Genomic DNA, 21,813 nt, shown 5'->3' with positions numbered 1-21,813 from the left:
TTCCCGTGGACTGATCCGTGACTGATCCGTGTACTAACTCATATCAGCATGCTGACCACACATATCAGCATGCTGGCCCTTCCCGTGGACTGATTGTAATAACCCTCATGAGCCAATAAATTTTTGGTCGAGAAAAATCTCGCTCGACCAGTTTTTAGTTGGTTTAACAAGGATTAATAAAAATAAAAATCGACCCGGTAGATTAATTTCTCGAAGGGACTGTCTTGTGGTTGAAAGACCTTCACTTGATAGTTTGGTCGAGTCTTAAATATTTTGGTCGAATTTTTATTAAACTGAAGAGAGTTTTCCGAGAACAAGACGAGAGCCAAAGACAAGGAATATTTGGTTGAAAAATTATTGAAAATTATCAACCAACTGCTACAAGTAATTTGGACCAGACTCATGTCTTCCACCAGCCTGCTTGCTCAGTCTTTAGTCACATGACTTGCACCCTGCTTGCCTGCTTGCCTAGCTTCTTCAGTAACTGGCACATGACAATCACAAGCTGCCTGCTTGCCTTGTTTCTTAGATTGTCATGTGAGAAGCACATGAAAGGGCTGGAGTTTCTTCAGGTTAAGGAAAGGACAGCAGCTTGTGCTGAGAGTGCTGAAGCAGCTGGCCAGCTGTCCCCACTCAGCTTAGCTTTGTCCTGAGTGAAACCCTCACCTGAAGCAAGCTCACCTCACATTTAACCCCTCTCCAGCTGCTTCCCACGTTCAGAACCCTGCAGAAAAACCTAGAGAATTTCAGTGAGAAAGAGAGAAAGAAGAACAGAAAAATCAGAGAGAAAAATCAAGAAAATAAATCAAGAAAAAATTGGTGGTGACCTAATCTTCAACCTTAGCTCAGTTTCTTACCTTGGGAAAGATCAGAAGGTGAGATTTTTAAATAAAACCCTAGACCTAGTTGAGTTCAGATCATGATCAGACCTTGATCTTTCTCTTTGATCAGTCCAGCCACAAGCTTACCTTGGAGAAGAGGATCAGCTGAGGCCATCTAGTCCTTTGGTTCATCTTGGTAAGCTTTGGTCTCCTTGCCTCAGTCAGTATCTGATCAGAACAGTTGATGTTTAGTTTAGGTCTTGGTCGGATCAGTTGTATAAGTTCTGATACAGTTCAGTTCTTGTTAATTTCGGTTTGAATCAACCTCTTAGAAAACCAGCTATGATATTTTGATCTGGCTTTGAGTAAACCGATTTGAACTCAGTCTGATCTTGTCCTGAACTTTGGTAGACTGACTAGAACCGAGCTGAACTTGTATAGTCTGAGCAGAACCAAGCTTGAACTGATCTGATCTAAGGTGTTAAGGCATGAACCAACTGATCTTGTGATCATACCACTCTGTTTCAGGTCAGAGGTAGAGTAAAGCTTGAAGTATCCAGTCCTGTCCATTCAGCCTTGTTCAAGTGGAACTCAAGTCTTGTCCAAGCCAGTTTCAAGACTAATCTTTAGGTGAGTCTAGAGAGAAGATGAGATAGATCATGAATGTGTACATGATTGAGTTTAAATTGTAGTATCTCAATTAGATAGTAAAGTCTTTGAATCCTTTAAGAAGTGTATGGGTTTACTTAGTGTAAACACTTACACTTAAAGATTAATCAAAAGGTTAAAGTGAGGTTAATCATAATCATAGTACTTGTTCCCAAGTACTAATCTTAATTATGAAATAATCATGGTTTTGATTAAGGAAATTAATCTTGGTTTAATTAAGGATTAATCTTGGTTTAATTAAGGATTAATCTAGGATTAATTAAGAGTTAATTATGATTAATTAAGGATTAATTATGGATTAATTTTGGGAATATATTTATGGAAGTAAAAGCATGTGAAATCTTGTTATATTCACTATCCCTAAAGCCCCCGCATTACCGTGACTTGGTCCTGCGAACGGAACAAGGTCATGAAGACACGATGATGGGGTAGCTCCCTGGAGACCGTGTACTGCATGACGATGCAGTGTCGGATTGTTCATACCGGACATTCGACAATGATGGTGATGCTAACTCACTAGTCTCGGTTAGCCTTAGTGGTTTCTCGGGTCTAGTATATATATTGTATTATATGAGTATGGTAACGGGCGGGTGTTGTGGAAGTGATGTTTAAAATAAGAATTCACAATGATGATCGATATTAAAGTATAGTACTAGTACTTGCATGATCATGTATATCCATTTGATAATTGTTTGATTTATTATTGATTGTGTTTTGATTCTAGATTCACTGAGTAAACTAGTTGCTCATGACTCATTTGTGTGTGCAGGTAACCCTTAGGCGGGAGACACTTAACTCTTTTGGACGGAAGGAGCGGCCAACCAGCGGTAGTATTTTGTTGTCCTTGCAACGTACCTTTTGATGTATATTTACTTAAAACGTTGTTGGGCGATAGGCCGTAGGGTAAACTATAACACTTTGTAAGATGTTTAAAGTAAATAAATAATGTATAAAAGATGTTTATAAATCACGAGTTCTCATATGATATTAGTCCTTGTCCGGGACGAACTAACTATCGAATATTGCTTTATCGGGTTGAAAAGCCTAGAGTAATATCCGATAGGAGTGTCTCTGTTCTTTGGTTGTTGGTCTAAGGTGATCGGATTTATTTCGAGAACCTCGGGTCGACCATCAGGGAACATTGACCGTGTCATTTCCGGTTATCTACGATCGGGGGTGTCACAAAGGTGGTATCAGAGCATTGTTATACGATGCTAGAATGGGACTTGTTTTAAAAAAAAACTTTCGAGTCAAAAATGTGTCGCAAGGATAATTAGGATATGCTGGTTTGTTCCTTCTTTTAAATTGATAGACCTGGGTAGAAACTTACCATGATCTTTTGTTGCAGATGCCACCGAGACAGGCACATCGTGGTGGACATTATCTACCGATACCTATTTCATCATCTTCAGACTCCTCGCCGCCATCTACTCCGGCACCACTTCCGACTCCTAGCTTTGAGGCTACACCTTCAGGCTCTAGCTTTGAGACTGGCCCGTCTGAAGGGTCATATGATCAGACACCGGAGCACATTCCTTTGTCTCCAGACCCATACTTTATGGACATCGAGGTGGATGTGGTACACGATAGTCCAATGCATGGAGATCATCCCGCAGCTCCTGCATCTCCTGCCGCTGATATTCCACCAGCTCATGCCGCTCATATTCCACCGGCCCCTGCCGCACCTATTCCGGCAGCACAACCCCAACCAGCGCCAACCGATCCAGCTATGATAGCACTTCTGGAACTGATGGCTGAGATGGTGAATTTGCAATATCAAGCACTGAATGCACAGCAAGAAGCACAGCGTGCTCAGCCAGCTCCAGTACCTACCACTTCTCACTCGGACTTCCTGAAGATAGTCATGATTATGAAGAACTTGGGGACGAAGCATTACCAGGGAGGCACTGATCCCTTTGAAGCTGATGCATGGCTTCACAATCTCGAGCAGAACTTTGCTGCAACCCGTTGTCCGGAAGAATTTAAAAAAGGACGTGGCTGTTTACTATCTAGAGAAGGACGCCATCAGTTGGTGGTTATGCGTAGAGAGGAACTTTGGAGACTTCAATCTGAGTTGGGCTGACTTCCGTACAGCGTTCGTTCGAAAGTACTTCCCACCGGAAGCCCGTGATCGATTGGAGATTAAATTCATGGAGCTAGTTCAGGGAGGATTATCTGTTAGGAAGTATGAGGCAGAGTTCACCCGTCTCAGGAAGTATGTCCACTATGGTCGAGAGGACGAGATGATGATTATCCGTAAGTTCCTTCGAGGACTTAACCCATATATCAGGAGCAGACTTGAGGCAGTAGAGTTTCATCGGCTTGCTGATCTTGTTGAGCGTGCTGTGAATGTTGAGGAGGCCATTGCTGCTGAGAGAGCTTCTTCTAGCAATGCCACACAACCTAGACGTCCATCTGTTCCGTTCCAGCCTCAGCCGCATTCTGCTATGCAGCGAGGACGAGGAGGTAGAGCTTTTCGGGGAGGTCGTTCTGGAGGTTCTAGACCTAGAACCCCGACTTGTTTCACTTGTGGCCAGCTGGGCCATGTTAGGAGGGATTGTCCGACCGTGGGACAGTTCCAACCGGCTGTACCATCTCACATCACTTGTTTCACGTGTGGAGAGCGAGGACATTATGCGACATCATGTCCACGCACTCATCTTGCTCAGCCTGTTGTTTCGAGTGCTCGACCCGCCAGACCAGTTAACCCACCTTTACCCTTACCTCCTGCTAAGCGTCAAGCCACTGCTGGTAGGGCTTACGCTTTAGAGTTACCAGGACCATCCGGACCACCTCAGGGTCCGATTTCAGGTTTGTTTTCTTATCCGATTGAGTGTTGCATAATTATTAAAAATAAAAAAAATAATTGATTTGTGAATTAGTGATATAAAAATATTATAAAAGTGGTTGAGTAAGTAATTGACGGTAAAGTCAATTATTGACAGGGACTTTGCTTGTGGGTGGAATATCCGCCCACATCCTTTTCGATTCAGGAGCAACACATAGTTTTGTAGCTCCCGAAGTAGCATCCCGATTCGATGGAGAATTCACTAAGGTGAATTTATCCATTCCTGTTCTAACTCCCGGAGATCAAGTTCTTGAAACTGAAGGCTGTATTCTAAGAGTTCCAATCATTATCCAAGATATGGTTTTTCCGGCTGATTTGTTAGTTCTCCCCTTAGAGAGGTACGAGGTAATCTTAGGGATGGATTGGCTGTCAAGTTACCGAGCTCACCTTGATTGTGGTCGAGGGAAGATTGTTTTCGAGAGAGATACCCAACCCCTTTAGCTTACCATGGCATAGTACCAAGTGATGGAGCGTCATTAGTGTCAGCATTGAGAATTGAAAACGTTTTGGAGAAGGGTGAAGAAGTATACTTAGTGACCTTAGTTGCTGGACCAGTAGAAGACGAGAAAGAGCAGAACATGGAAGAAATACCAGTAGTCAGAGAATACGAGGACGTGTTTAAGGCATTAGAGGGATTGCCGCCGTCTAGGAGTAACCCCTTTAGTATAACCTTAGAACCCGGATCAGCTGCAATAGCAAAGGCACCATACCGAATGGCACCAGCAGAACTTCCGAGTTGAAGCAGCAGTTAGCTGATTTGTTAGACAAGGGTTTCATACGTCCTAGTTCATCACCATGGGGAGCACCCGTGCTATTTGTAAAGAAGAAAGACGGAAGCATGCGGTTATGTATTGATTATCGTGGAATCAATAACGTAACCATAAAAGACAAGTACCCACTCCCAAGAATTGATGACTATTAGACCAGTTACAAGGTGCAAGCTGGTTTTCGAAGATTGATTTAGCTTCGGGTTATCATCAGATTCCGATTTCCGAAACCGATATCATGAAGACCGCCTTTAGAACCCGCTATGGACACTTTGAGTTCGTAGTAATGCCTTTTGGTCTTACCAATGCCCCGGCTGCATTTATGCGACTGATGAATGAAGTATTTCGGGATTACCTGGATGAGTTTGTTATCATATTCATTGACGACATCCTCATATATTCCCGAAGTGCAGAAGAACACGAAAGGCATCTACGACTAGTTTTGGAGCGTCTCCGAGATCAAAAGCTTTTTGCTAAGCTTAGTAAATGTCGTTTCTGGAAAAGAGAAGTTGGCTTCTTAGGACATCGAGTGTCAGAAGAAGGAGTTGCCGTCGATCCAGAAAAGATAGCTGCTATTAAGGAATGGCCGCATCCGACTTCTGTTACCGAGATTCGAAGTTTTCTCGGATTGGCCGGCTATTACAGAAAGTTTGTCCAAGCATTTGCAAGCGTATCAAAGCCTTTGACTCGTCTTACCGGTAAAGGGATTGCTTATGAATGGAGTATAGAAACCGAGAAAGCATTCGAAAAGTTAAAAGAAGCTTTGACGACTGCACCTATCTTAGCATTGCCTAAGCCTAACCAACCATACACCGTGTATACGGATGCATCTCATGTTGGTTTAGGTTGTGTGCTGATGCAAGAAGATAAGGTAATCGCCTATGCATCTAGGCAACTAAGAAAGCATGAAGTGAATTATCCGACACATGACCTAGAGATGGCTGCAGTAGTATTTGCCCTTCGGATTTGGCGATCATATTTGTATGGTGAGAAGATCCAAGTGTTCACTGACCATAAAAGCCTTAAGTATCTTTTCACTCAACCTGATCTGAACCTAAGGCAAAGACGATGGATGGAGTTTGTAGCTGATTACGACATGCAGATCCTATACCATCCAGGAAAAGCCAACGTTGTTGCAGATGCATTGAGCAGAAGGAAAGTTGATGTAGATGTTGAAAAAGAACTCCAGAACTTGGAAGCGGAATTCAAGATGATTAGTTTGGCTGCCTTAGAAGGAGAGGAAAGAGAACCTCTAGGACTACAAGCAGTAAGCCAAGCTGGTTTACTTTCTCGTATCAGAGAATATCAAATGAGAGATGTAAACCTGAAGAAGATACGAGAGCAGTTGAATGAAGGAAACTTCGGAGGATATCAAGTTGCAAGTGATGGAACTTTGTTACTCAATGGTCGAGTAACTGTTCCGAAAGGAGAAGGACTTCAAGAGGAGATTTTAAGGACTGCACACCATTCTCTCTTAAGCATTCATCCCGGGAGCACAAAGATGTATCGAGATATCAGAAGATATTACCACTGGCCAGGGATGAAGAGAGATGTTGCCATATGGGTTTCTCAGTGTCAGAGTTGCCAGCGGATAAAAGCTGAACACCAAGTCCCAGGTGGCTTACTTCAAAGCCTACCTATCCCTGAATGGAAATGGGATGCAGTAGCGATGGACTTTATTTCTGGTTTACCTCGAGCACCCGGCCGTGGGAATGATGCAGTTTGGGTGATTGTCGATCGTCTCACCAAATCTGCTCATTTCCTACCGATGAAACTTACAGACAAAGTTGAGACTTTAGCAGAGCTGTATTTGGAGGAAATAGTAAAGCTTCATGGGGTACCAGCAAATATAGTTTCAGACCGAGACCCGCGCTTTACAGCTGAATTTTGGCGAGCCTTTCAACAAGCCTTGGGAACTGATTTGCATATGAGTACAGCGTTTCATCCAGAAACCGATGGCCAAACCGAAAGAACCATTAGAACTCTGGAAGATCTGTTAAGGTTGTGTATCTTAGACTGGAATGGTCCGTGGGAAAAGTTTTTGCCGCTGATAGAATTCTCCTACAACAATAGCTACCACTCTAGTATTGGTATGTCACCATACGAAGCATTGTATGGTCGACCTTGTAGAACGCCCGTATGTTGGGCAGAAGTTGGTGAGAGAAGAATTCTTGGTCCAGAAATAGTAGATGAGGCTGCAGAAAAAGTAAGGATAATTCAAGCCAATATGAAGAAGGCTCAAGACCGACAAAAGAAGTATGCAGACCGCGGTAGAAGAGAAGTCATTTTTGAAATAAATGATTTAGTCTTCTTGAAAGTAGCTGCACAAAAAGGAAAGGATCGATTTGGAAAAATTGGGAAGCTAGCTACTCGTTACATTGGGCCATACCGAATTGTCGCCAGAATTGGAGAAGTAGCCTATAGACTGGAACTTCCACCCGATATGCCTATGCATCCGGTATTTCATGTGTCGATGCTGCGTAAGCATATACCAGATCCGAATATGGTCGAGCCGCAGCGACCAGAGAACTTGCAACCTAACCTCACTTATCCTGAAGGTCCTTTGCGGATAGGCGAGCGTCGAATCAAGAAATTGAAGAACAGGGAAATTTCCCAAGTTCAAGTATTTTGGGGAAAGCGACAGAGAGTTGTTATAACATGGGAGGATGAAGATAAGTTCCGAGTTGATCATCCAGAACTCTTCTCAGATACCCCAGTCGTCCAGTAAAGGGTGTACACTTGTATTTTGAGAATTCGGGGACGAATTCTTTTAAGGGGGGAAGAGTGTAATAACCCTCATGAGCCAATAAATTTTTTGTCGAGAAAAATCCCGCTCGACCAGTTTTTAGTTGGTTCAACAAGGATTAATAAAAATAAAGATCGACCCGGTAGATTAATTTCTCGAAGGGACTGTCTTGTGGTTGAAAGACCTTCACTTGATGGTTTGGTCGAGTCTTAAATATTTTGGTCGAATTTTTATTAAACTGGAAGAGAGTTTCCGAGAACAAGACGAGAGCCAAAGACAAGGAATATTTGGTTGAAAAATTATTGAAAATTATCAACCAACTGCTACAAGTAATTTTGGACCAGACTCATGTCTTCCACCAGCCTGCTTGCTCAGTCTTTAGTCACATGACTTGCACCTGCCTGCTTGCCTAGCTTCTTCAGTAACTGGCACATGACAATCACAAGCTGCCTGCTTGCCTTGTTTCTTAGATTGTCATGTGAGAAGCACATGAAAGGGCTGGAGTTTCTTCAGGTTAAGGAAAGGACAGCAGCTTGTGCTGAGAGTGCTGAAGCAGCTGGCCAGCTGTCCCCACTCAGCTTAGCTTTGTCCTGAGTGAAACCCTCACCTGAAGCAAGCTCACCTCACATTTAACCCCTCTCCAGCTGCTTCCCACGTTCAGAACCCTGCAGAAAAACCTAGAGAATTTCAGTGAGAAAGAGAGAAAGAAGAACAGAAAAATCAGAGAGAAAAATCAAGAAAATAAATCAAGAAAAAATTGGTGGTGACCTAATCTTCAACCTTAGCTCAGTTTCTTACCTTGGGAAAGATCAGAAGGTGAGATTTTTAAATAAAACCCTAGACCTAGTTGAGTTCAGATCATGATCAGACCTTGATCTTTCTCTTTGATCAGTCCAGCCACAAGCTTACCTTGGAGAAGAGGATCAGCTGAGGCCATCTAGTCCTTTGGTTCATCTTGGTAAGCTTTGGTCTCCTTGCCTCAGTCAGTATCTGATCAGAACAGTTGATGTTTAGTTTAGGTCTTGGTCGGATCAGTTGTATAAGTTCTGATACAGTTCAGTTCTTGTTAATTTCGGTGTGAATCAACCTCTTAGAACAACCAGCTATGATATTTTGATCTGGCTTTGAGTAAACCGATTTGAGCTCAGTCTGATCTTGTCCTGAACTTTGGTAGACTGACTAGAACCGAGCTGAACTTGTATAGTCTGAGCAGAACCAAGCTTGAACTGATCTGATCTAAGGTGTTAAGGCATGAACCAACTGATCTTGTGATCATACCACTCTGTTTCAGGTCAGAGGTAGAGTAAAGCTTGAAGTATCCAGTCCTGTCCATTCAGCCTTGTTCAAGTGGAACTCAAGTCTTGTCCAAGCCAGTTTCAAGACTAATCTTTAGGTGAGTCTAGAGAGAAGATGAGATAGATCATGAATGTGTACATGATTGAGTTTAAATTGTAGTATCTCAATTAGATAGTAAAGTCTTTGAATCCTTTAAGAAGTGTATGGGTTTACTTAGTGTAAACACTTACACTTAAAGATTAATCAAAAGGTTAAAGTGAGGTTAATCATAATCATAGTACTTGTTCCCAAGTACTAATCTTAATTATGAAATAATCATGGTTTTGATTAAGGATTAATCATGGTTTAATTAAGGATTAATCTTGGTTTAATTAAGGATTAATCTAGGATTAATTAAGAGTTAATTATGATTAATTAAGGATTAATTATGGATTAATTTTGGAATAATTATGGAAGTAAAAGCATGTGAAATCTTGTTATATTCACTATCCCTAAAGCCCCCGCATTACCGTGACTTGGTCCTGCGAACGGAACAAGGTCATGAAGACACGATGATGGGGTAGCTCCCTGGAGACCGTGTACTGCATGACGATGCAGTGTCGGATTGTCCATACCGGACATTCGACAATGATGGTGATGCTAACTCACTAGTCTCGGTTAGCCTTAGTGGTTTCTCGGGTCTAGTATATATATTGTATTATATGAGTATGGTAACGGGCGGGTGTTGTGGAAGTGATGTTTAAAATAAGAATTCACAATGATGATCGATATTAAAGTATAGTACTAGTACTTGCATGATCATGTATATCCATTTGATAATTGTTTGGTTTATTATTGATTGTGTTTTGATTCTAGATTCACTGAGTAAACTAGTTGCTCATGACTCATTCGTGTGTGCAGGTAACCCTTAGGCGGGAGACACTTTACTCTTTTGGACGGAAGGAGCGGCCAACCAGCGGTAGTATTTTGTTGTCCTTGCAACGTACTTTTTGATGTATATTTACTTAAAACGTTGTTGGGCGATAGGCCGTAGGGTAAACTATAACACTTTGTAAGATGTTTAAAGTAAATAAATAATGTATAAAAGATGTTTATAAATCACGAGTTCTCATATGATATTAGTCCTTGTCCGGGACGAACTAACTATTGAATATTGCTTTATCGGGTTGAAAAGCCTAGAGTAATATCCGATAGGAGTGTCTCTGTTCTTTGGTTGTTGGTCTAAGGTGATCGGATTTATTTCGAGAACCTCGGGTCGACCATCAGAGAACATTGACCGTGTCATTTCCGGTTATCTACGATCGGGGGTGTCACAGATAACTTCTTCTTGCCAACTCCTATGAGATTTATTCAACTTCCTGGTGATTCTCCACCACTTTATGTATCAAAATCAAGCTTCTCACAAAGAGATTCATCCTGGTTTGATTGGAACGACGAAGAAGCTGTGCTATTCCCAAACTGGGAAACTGGAATCACCTGATTTGAAAGTGGGATAACTTCTTCATCCCAACTCCTATGAGATTTATTTAACTTCCTGGTGATTCTCCACCATTTTATGTATCCAAGGTAAAGCTTCTCACAAAGTGATTCATCCAGGTTTGATTGGAACGACGAAGAAGCTGTGCTATTCCCAAACTGGGAAACTAGAATCACCTTATTTGAAAGTGGGATAACTTCCTCTTGCGAATTCTTATGAGATTTATTCAACTTCCTGGTGATTCTTCACCATTTTATGTATCCAAATCAAGCTTCTTACAAAGTGATTCATCCTGATTTGATTGGAACGACAAAGAAGATGTGCTATTCCCAAACTAGGAAACTGGAATCACCTGACTTGAAAGTGGGATAACTTCTTCTTGCCAACTCCTATGAGATTTATTCAACTTCCTGGTGATTCTCCACCATTTTATGTATCCAAGGTAAAGCTTCTCACAAAGTGATTCATCCAGGTTTGATTGAAACGACGAAGAAGCTGTGCTATTCCCAAACTGGGAAACTAGAATCACCTGATTTGAAAGTGGGATAACTTCTTTTTGCCAACTCCTATGAGATTTATTCAATTTCCTGGTGATTCTCCACCATTTTATGTATCCAAATCAAGCTTCTTACAAAGTGATTCATCCTGATTTGATTGGAACGACAAAGAAGATGTGCTATTCCCAAACTGGGAAACTGGAATCATCTGATTTGAAAGTGGGATAACTTCTTCTTGCCAACTCCTCTGAGATTTATTTAACTTCCTGGTGATTCTCCACCATTTTATGTATCCAAAAAAAGCTTTTTACAAAGTGATTCATCCTGGTTTGATTGAAACGACGAAGAAGTTGTGCTATTCCCAAACTGGGAAACAGGAATCACCTGATTTGAAAATGGGATAACTTCTTCTTGCCAACTCCTATGAGATTTATTCAACTTCCTGGTGATTCTCCACCACTTTATGTATCCAAATCAAGCTTCTCACAAAGAGATTCATCCTGGTTTGATTGGAACGACGAAGAAGCTGTGCTATTCCCAAACTGGGAAACTGGAATAACCTGATTTGAAAGTGAGATAACTTCTTCTTGCCAACTCCTATGAGATTTATTCAACTTCCTGGTGATTATCCACCACTTTATGTATCCAAATCAAGCTTCTCACAAAGAGATTCATCCTGGTTTGATTGGAACGACGAATAGGCTGTCCTATTCCCAAACCGGGAAACTGGAATCAACTGATTTGAAAGTGGGATAACTTCTTCGTCCCAACTCCTATGAGATTTATTTAACTTCCTGGTGATTCTCCACCATTTTATGTATCCAAGGTAAAGCTTCTCACAAAGTGATTCATCCAGGTTTGATTGGAACGACGAAGAAGCTGTGCTATTCCCAAACTGGGAAACTAGAATCACCTGATTTGAAAGTGGGATAACTTCTTCTTGCCAACTCCTATGAGATTTATTCAACTTCCTGGTGATTCTCCACCACTTTATGTATCAAAATCAAGCTTCTCACAAAGAGATTCATCCTGGTTTGATTGGAACGACGAAGAAGCTGTGCTATTCCCAAACTGGGAAACTGGAATCACCTGATTTGAAAGTGGGATAACTTCTTCATCCCAACTCCTATGAGATTTATTTAACTTCCTGGTGATTCTCCACCATTTTATGTATCCAAGGTAAAGCTTCTCACAAAGTGATTCATCCAGGTTTGATTGAAACGACGAAGAAGCTGTGCTATTCCTAAACTGGGAAACTAGAATCACCTGATTTGAAAGTGATAACTTATTCTTGCCAACTCCTATGAGATTTATTCAACTTCCTGGTGATTCTCCACCACTTTATGTATCAAAATCAAGCTTCTCACAAAGAGATTCATCCTGGTTTGATTGGAACGACGAAGAAGCTGTGCTATTCCCAAACTGGGAAACTGGAATCACCTGATTTGAAAGTGGGATAACTTCTTCATCCCAACTCCTATGAGATTTATTCAACTTCCTGGTGATTCTCCACCACTTTATGTATCCAAATCAAGCTTCTCACAAAGTGATTCATCCAGGTTTGATTGGAACGACGAAGAAGCTGTGCTATTCCCAAACTGGGAAACTAGAATCACCTGATTTGAAAGTGGGATAACTTCTTCATCCCAACTCCTATGAGATTTATTTAACTTCCTTGTGATTCTCCACCATTTTATGTATCCAAGGTAAAGCTTCTCCCAAAGTGATTCATCCAGGTTTGATTGGAACGACGAAGAAGCTGTGCTATTCCCAAACTGGGAAACTAGAATCACCTGATTTGAAAGAGGGATAACTACTTCTTGCCAACTCCTATGAGATTTATTCAACTTCCTGGTGATTCTCCACCACTTTATGTATCAAAATCAAGCTTCTCACAAAGAGATTCATCCTGGTTTGATTGGAACGACGAAGAAGCTGTGCTATTCCCAAACTGGGAAACTGGAATCACCTGATTTGAAAGTGGGATAACTTCTTCATCCCAACTCCTATGAGATTTATTTAACTTCCTGGTGATTCTCCACCATTTTATGTATCCAAGGTAAAGCTTCTCACAAAGTGATTCATCCAGGTTTGATTGGAACGACGAAGAAGCTGTGCTATTCCCAAACTGGGAAACTAGAATCACCTGATTTGAAAGTGGGATAACTTCTTCATCCCAACTCCTATGAGATTTATTTAACTTCCTGGTGATTCTCCACCATTTTATGTATCCAAGGTAAAGCTTCTCACAAAGTGATTCATCCAGGTTTGATTGGAACGACGAAGAAGCTGTGCTATTCCCAAACTGGGAAACTAGAATCACCTGATTTGAAAGAGGGATAACTACTTCTTGCCAACTCCTATGAGATTTATTCAACTTCCTGGTGATTCTCCACCACTTTATGTATCAAAATCAAGCTTCTCACAAAGAGATTCATCCTGGTTTGATTGGAACGACGAAGAAGCTGTGCTATTCCCAAACTGGGAAACTGGAATCACCTGATTTGAAAGTGGGATAACTTCTTCATCCCAACTCCTATGAGATTTATTTAACTTCCTGGTGATTCTCCACCATTTTATGTATCCAAGGTAAAGCTTCTCACAAAGTGATTCATCCAGGTTTGATTGGAACGACGAAGAAGCTGTGCTATTCCCAAACTGGGAAACTAGAATCACCTGATTTGAAAGTGGGATAACTTCTTCTTGCCAACTCCTATGAGATTTATTCAACTTCCTGGTGATTCTCCACCATTTTATGTATCCAAATCAAGCTTCTTACAAAGTGATTCATCCTGATTTGATTGGAACGACAAAGAAGATGTGCTATTCCCAAACTGGAAAACTGGAATCACCTGATTTGAAAGTGGGATAACTTCTTCATCCCAACTCCTATGAGATTTATTTAACTTCCTGGTTATTCTCCACCATTTTATGTATCCAAATCAAGCTTTTTACAAAGTGAATCATCCTGGTTTGATTGGAACGACGAAGAAGTTGTGATATTCCCAAACTGGGAAACTGGAATCACCTGATTTGAAAATGGGATAACTTCTTCTTGCCAACTCCTATGAGATTTATTCAACTTCCTGGTGATTCTCCACCACTTTATGTATCGAAATCAAGCTTCTCACAAAGAGATTCATCCTGGTTTGATTGGAACGACGAAGAAGCTGTGCTATTCCCAAACTGGGAAACAGGAATCACCAGATTTGAAAGTGGGATAACTTCTTCCTGCCAACTCCTATGAGATTTATTAAGCTTCCTGGTGATTCTACACCACTTTATGTATCCAAATCAAGCTTCTCACAAAATGATTCATCCTGGTTTGATTGGAACAACGAAGAAGCTGTGCTATTCCCAAACTGGGAAACTGGAATCACCTGATTTGAAAGTGAGATAACTTCTTCTTGCCAACTCCTATGAGATTTGTTCAACTTCCTGGTGATTCTCCACCACTTTATGTATCCAAATCAAGCTTCTCACAAAGAGATTCATCCTGGTTTGATTGGAACAACGAATAGGCTGTCCTATTCCCAAACCGGGAAACTGGAATCAACTGATTTGAAAGGGGGATAACTTCTTCGTCCCAACTCCTATGAGATTTATTTAACTTCCTGGTGATTCTCCACCACTTTATGTATCCAAGGTAAAGCTTCTCACAAAGTGATTCATCCAGGTTTCATTGAAACGACGAAGAAGCTGTGCTATTCCTAAACTGGGAAACTAGAATCACCTGATTTAAAGGTGGGATAACTTCTTCTTGCCAACTCCTATGAGATTTATTCAACTTCCTGGTGATTCTCCACCACTTTATGTATCCAAATCAAGCTTCTCCCAATGAGATTCATCCTGGTTTGATTGGAACGACGAAGAAGCTGTGCTACTCCCAATCTGGGAAACTGGAATCACCTGATTTGAAAGTGGGATAACTTCTTCATCCCAACTCCTATGAGATTTATTTAACTTCCTGGTGATTCTCCACCACTTTATGTATCCAAATCAAGCTTCTCCCAAAGAGATTCATCCTGGTTTGATTGGAACGACGAAGAAGCTGTGCTATTTCCAAACTGGGAAACTGGAATCACCTGATTTGAAAGTGAGATAACTTCTTCATCCCAACTCCTATGAGATTTATTTAACTTCCTGGTGATTCTCCACCACTTTATGTATCCAAATCAAGCTTCTACCAAAGAGATTCATCCTGGTTTGATTGGAACGACGAAGAAGCTGTGCTATTCCTAAACTGGGAAACTAGATTCACCTGATTTGAAAGTGGGATAACTTCTTCTTGCCAACTCCTATGAGATTTATTCAACTTCCTGGTGATTCTCCACCACTTTATGTATCAAAATCAAGCTTCTCACAAAGAGATTCATCCTGGTTTGATTGGAACGACGAAGAAGATGTGCTATTCCCAAACTAGGAAACTGGAATCACGTGACTTGAAAGTGGGATAACTTCTTCTTGCCAACTCCTATGAGATTTATTCAACTTCCTGGTGATTCTCCACCATTTTATTTATCCAAATCAAGCTTCTCAAAAAGAGATTCATCCTGGTTTGATTGGAGCGACGAAGAAGCTGTGCTATTCCTAAACCGGGAAACTGGAATCACCTGATTTGAAAGTGGGATAACTTCTTCGTCCCAACTCCTATGAGTTTTATTTAACTTCCTGGTGATTCTCCACCATTTTATGTATCCAAATCAAGCTTTTTACAAAGTGATTCATCCTGGTTTGATTGGAACGACGAAGAAGTTGTGATATTCCCAAACTGGGAAACTGGAATCACCTGATTTGAAAATGGGATAACTTCTTCTTGCCAACTCCTATGAGATTTATTAACCTTCCTGGTGATTCTACACCACTTTATGTATCCAAATCAAGCTTCTCACAAAGAGATTCATCCTGGTTTGATTGGAACAACGAAGAAGCTGTGCTATTCCCAAACTGGGAAACTGGAATCACCTGATTTGAAAGTGAGATAACTTCTTCTTGCCAACTCCTATGAGATTTGTTCAACTTCCTGGTGATTCTCCACCACTTTATGTATCCAAATCAAGCTTCTCACAAAGAGATTCATCCTGTTTTATTTGGAACGACGAATAGGCTGTCCTATTCCCAAACCGGGAAACTGGAATCAACTGATTTGAAAGTGGGATAACTTCTTCGTCCCAACTCCTATGAGATTTATTTAACTTCCTGGTGATTCTCCACGATTTTATGTATCCAAGGTAAAGCTTCTCACAAAGTGATTCATCCAGGTTTGATTGAAATGACGAAGAAGCTGTGCTATTCCTAAACTGGGAAACTAGAATCACCTGATTTAAAAGTGGGATAACTTCTTCTTGCCAACTCCTAGGAATGTAAAGGATTATCTGAGTTTAGAAAGGATTAGAGAAGGAGAATAAGAGATTAAGAGACTACTTAGAGACTAATGGAGAATCATAGTGAAATGAGTAAAGAGAAAGATTGTTTAGAACTGTCTAATCTTTCATTAAGGACATGAGTTACAATATATAGTGTGAGCATACAAGGGTTTTCGAAATCAAGAGAAGACTAAAGCATGTGAGGTCAATCAGGAGAGGATAAGCTCATTTGTCTAGCCAATTAGCTTCTCCACATGCGCGGAGCATCTAGCATCTTGGACCGAGATGCGCTTGCCTTTCCAGCTGTTCCAGCCTGTCAAGGCGCGCTCTACCTTATCCCTAAACGGTCTGGTGCATCAAGGTAAGTTCCTTCCCTTCACCTAAGTTACCGCAAGTAACTTCTTTACCCTTGTCAAGGTTTCACCCATCTTCATGTGTACGGTCATGTACGGACTGTACGGACTTGTACGGACCTTGCCCAAACCTTCCCAAGCTTCAACTCATCTCCTTAGTCTCAACTCCTCACTTGCTTCACACTTATACTCAACTCAACTCAACACTCCCCCTCAAGCTTAGCTTTGTGATAGCCTAAGCTTGGATAGCTATGAGATCTTCCTCATTAAAAACCTTACCAAGGAAAACCCATTGGGATAAAACCTTGATAAGGGAAAAAGAGTAAAGACCTCACAGCCAAGGGGATCAGCTCCTTCTCTTCCCAAGATCAATGAGGCCCAACCGTATGTGAATGGACTCCATTGTCTTCTGTCTTGCAGCCTTGGTGAACACATCCGCTAACTGATCTTCACTTCTTGTGTAGCATGGCAAGATGACTCCTAAGATGATCATCTGCCTCACCTTGTGGCAATCAACTTCAATGTGCTTGGTTCTCTCATGGAACACCGAGTTGGAGGCAATGTGGATAGCTGCTTGGTTGTCACAATGCATAGTCATTGGCGTGGCTTGATCAATCTCCAAATGCTTCAAGATGCCTTTGATCCATACTAACTCGTTGGTGAGCTTCAGCATAGCTTTATACTCAGCTTCTGCACTTGAGCAAGACACCACCTTCTGCTTCTTACTCTTCCAAGTCACCAAGTTGCCTCCAATGAATGTGCAATAGCCTGTGGTTGATCTCCTGTCTGCTCTATCACCAGCCCAATCCGCATCACAGTATCTCACCACTTCAGTGCTTCCATTGCAGCCCATCCATACTCCTTGATCAGGTGAGCCGTTGAGATACATTAAGATCCTCTCTACCATGCGCCAGTGATGCTCCTTAGGCACTTGCATGTGTTGACTCACCTGATTCACAGCAAAGCAAATGTCAGGTCTAGTTATGCTAAGATAAATCAATTTGCCAACTAGTTTTCTATAGAGTTTAGGATCCTGGTAAGGCTTGATGTCTTCAATCTCCCCCTCTCGTGGGACTTTGTAGCCATCCTCCATAGGCATCCTTGCTGTCTTGCCTCCATAAGCACCTGCACCTTTCAAAAGATCAAGTGTATACTTCCTTTGGGACATGAACAAACCTTCCTTGGATCTACATATCTCAATTCCAAGAAAGTATTTCATTTCTCCCAAGTCTTTAATCTCAAACATGGATTTAAGGAACTCCTTGGTTGCTATGATACCCTCCTTATCACTTCCTGTGATAATGATATCATCAACATACACAAGGAGTGCAGTCATACCTGAGGGGGTGGTGAGTGTGATCTAGTTCGGACTTCTTGAAGCCTCGGCCATTGAGAGTAGTGCTCAGCTTGTTGTACCAAGCTCTTGGTGATTGCTTTAGCCCATAGATAGCTTTCTTCAATCTCAACACATTCCCTCTCTTCACTAAGTGTTCAAGGCCTGGAGGTGGATGCATATACACTTCATCCTCAAGTTCACCTTGTAGAAAGGCATTCTTCACATCCATTTGCCATAACCCCCATCCAAGATTCACAGCCAAGCTTAACACAATCCGGATTGTATGTAGTTTAGCTACTGGTGCAAAGGTTTCTATGTAATCTTCTCCATAAGTTTGAGTGAAACCTCTTGCAACCAGCCTTGACTTCTTCCTCTCAATCTTTCCATCCGCCTTATACTTGATTGTGAATATCCATCTACTAGTCACAGCCTTCTTCCCTTTTGGTAACTCACTCTCATACCATGTATCATTCTTGATCATAGCTCCTGCCTCAGCTCCAACTGACTCCTTCCATTCTTTATCCATGATTGCTTCTTCATAGCTTCTTGGGATGTAATTCTCATCCAAGTTAACCATGAAGGCGCAATGTTCTTCAGGGTATTGAGCAAATGAACACACGACTTGAGAAGGATGCTCCACAGCTTGGGCATTGTAGTACACTCGCGTGTTTACCCAAGAGGAAGGATCCTTTCTCAGCCTTGTGCTTCTCCTCAATACTGGTTGTTCTTGCTCTTGAACCGGCTCATCTTGTGTAGTCGGTTCTTGTGCTTCACTCTGATGTTCTTCCTCTCTTGGTCTTGCTCACCTTGATGATGAGAACCTGAGTTGAACTCTCTCCTTCCTCACTCAAGCCGACTCCTTCTTGGCCATTTTCTTGAGTTTCAGGTTCACTTCCCCCCTCATGATCAAGGTGAGGTGTTTGAGCAGCTCCACTTGGTGCAGTTGAGCTCTCTTCTTGTCTTCCACTTCTTGTGGATTGGTCCTGGTTCATCTTGATACCGAGACCTTCCAAAATGATTCTTAAGACTCCAGCCTTATCTGATGTGAGATCCTTCAAATCTTCTTGATTCTTCTCCTCATAGTATCCTCTTTCTTCAATGAACTTCACATCTCTAGATACAAGCACCCTTCTAGCTTCTGGATCATAACACTTATATCCTTTTTGAGTTGTTGAGTAGCCAATGAACATTGCCTTTCTGCTTCTTGCTTCTAGCTTGTTCCTCAACTCTCCTGGTACTAGAACATAGCATAAGCATCCAAACACTCTCATGTATTCCAAGGATGGCTTGCGCTTGTTCAGAACTTCAAATGGTGCTTGATCCTTCAACACCTTTGTAGGCATCCTGTTGATTAGGTAGCACGCAGTGGATACAGCATCACTCCAGAAATCTCTTAGGTACATTAGCTTGGAACATCAGTGACCGAGCCACTTCCATCAAGTGCCTGTTCTTCCTCTCAGCTACACCATTCTGTTGTGGTGTGTAGGGACAGCTTGTTTGATGAAGGATTCCATGGTGATCTAGATGACTCTTGAACGCATAGCTTGTGTACTCTCCTCCATTATCTGATCTCAAAATTTTAATCCTAGCATGATAATGGTTAGTCACATAAGCTTGAAAGTTCTTGAATGCATCTATCACCCTATCTTTTGATGGAATGAGTGTTAACCAGGTGTATTTAGATTTTTCATCAATGAATGTGACAAAGTACTTATGATTATCTCTAGAAAAACTAGGTGCAGTCCACACATCAGTATGAATCAAATCAAAGCAGTTTTCATAAACAGTAGATGTTCTTGGAAACACATTCTTACAATGCTTGCCTAAAATGCAAGCCTCACACTTATTATTTTCAAAAACCACACCTGGTAACATCAAGTTTAAAGCCCTCTCATGGGGATGACCTAATCTAGCATGCCACAATGCATTTTTATTCAAACTAGAAGCAGAAGTAAATGAGCAGTTATAATTGGAAACAGGATCAAGCTTCTCAAGCATGTATAAGTCTCCCTTTGTAACTCCTTTTCCAATCAATTGGCTGCTCTCAATATCCTGAAACTTCACATCATTAGGACTGAATATAACATTGCAATTCAAATCAGTAGTGCATTTCTTAACTGAAAGTAGGTTTGATGTGAATTCCGGAATGTAAAATGCTCTAGTGTTCTTATCAAATAGCTTTAAGTTTCCTATTCCCTTAATAGGTATCTTATCCCCATTTGCAATCATCACACATCCATTAGTAGGTTCTATATCTTTAATCAGGTTGGTGTCACTAATCATATGATGAGATGCACCTGAATCTATAATCAATGGTTTGGATGTATTGCTAGCACTATGGCAGATGCTAATTTGTGATCTATATGCATTCATCCTAGCATTTCTATCAATGCAATGCTCAATTCCAGTCTTACTATCAATCCTAGCAATCTCAGCCACATTAGGAGTCATTTCTATAGTTCTAGCAATCATAGAAGCACCAAATGAATACCCATGAATGTTACCATTATCCTTGAGCATTTTGATGAGTGCATCCATCTCGGATCTCCTGATGAAGTCTTGATCATTGCCTCGGGGTTGATAGCTCCAGTATAGGTCACCAAAGCCTTTCCATCTCCTTCACGGTTCTCCACTTCAGCTCCTCGGTTAGATGGCCCTGCTCCGCTTGATCCTTCAGTCATGTGAGCTTTTGCCTCTCTCTCCTTCATGAACTTAGCCGGCTTCAAGTGAGGATGGAGTATCCAGCACTGACTCTTCTTGTGTCCATGCTTCTTGCAATGATCACAATTCCCATTGAACTTCCTATCCTCATACTTGTTGTAACCAGCTTTGTTGGCTTGTGGAGGCTCTTCCCGGTCAGGTTGCACAGCATTTGCAAGAGATAAGTCTCCCTTGCCTCCAAACAAACCCATTGAGCCCTGCTCCTTCTGTATCTTAGCACACACCTCTTCAAGGTCAGGCAGCTTCTCAGACCATAGCATGTGCTGGATGAGACCACTGTAACTTGCATTCAACGTGAGCAGCAACCCAAGACCTTGTCCTGCTCACGTCTCTCATTTAGAAGCTCTGGATCAACCGTGCTTGGCCTCAGCATCTCCAACTCAGACCAAAGAGACCTGACCTCCCCAAGTGCTTAGTGAACTCCGTGTCATCTTGAGTTAACCCATTGATTGCCTTCTTGACTTCAAACACTCGGTTCAGGTTAGAGTGTTTCCATACACTTTCTGTAGAGTATCCCACAGCTCCTTGGCTGTCTCACAGTAGCTATAAGCATCTAGTATAGCCGGCTCCAAAGAGGCATGAAGGACTGACATCACCATCATGTCTTCTTGTTGCCACTTCTCTACAACACTCTCCTCGGGGCTCTCCTTTTCACCCTCCTGAGTAATCGCCATTGGAGCCTCACCAGATGTGATATGCTTCCACAAAACCCTTGCTTCCCACAGCAGTCTTCACCATCCTAGACCAGACTAGTAGTTGGTTCCTTTGAATGTCACCCGCGACCTTCATCTTCATGCCACTCTCCATCTTGAACAGCTTGACTCAACTTGAAAACCGGTTAGATCTTGACTGAGAACCCACGCTGCTCTCTAGAACACAGATTTACTCTTGAGTCTTCAAATGAACCTCCCACGGA

The sequence above is a fragment of the Brassica rapa genome, unplaced genomic scaffold, assembly GCF_000309985.2.
Source record: "Brassica rapa cultivar Chiifu-401-42 unplaced genomic scaffold, CAAS_Brap_v3.01 Scaffold0673, whole genome shotgun sequence".
Lineage (NCBI taxonomy): Eukaryota > Viridiplantae > Streptophyta > Magnoliopsida > Brassicales > Brassicaceae > Brassica > Brassica rapa.
Note: the sequence above shows the minus strand (reverse complement) of the source record.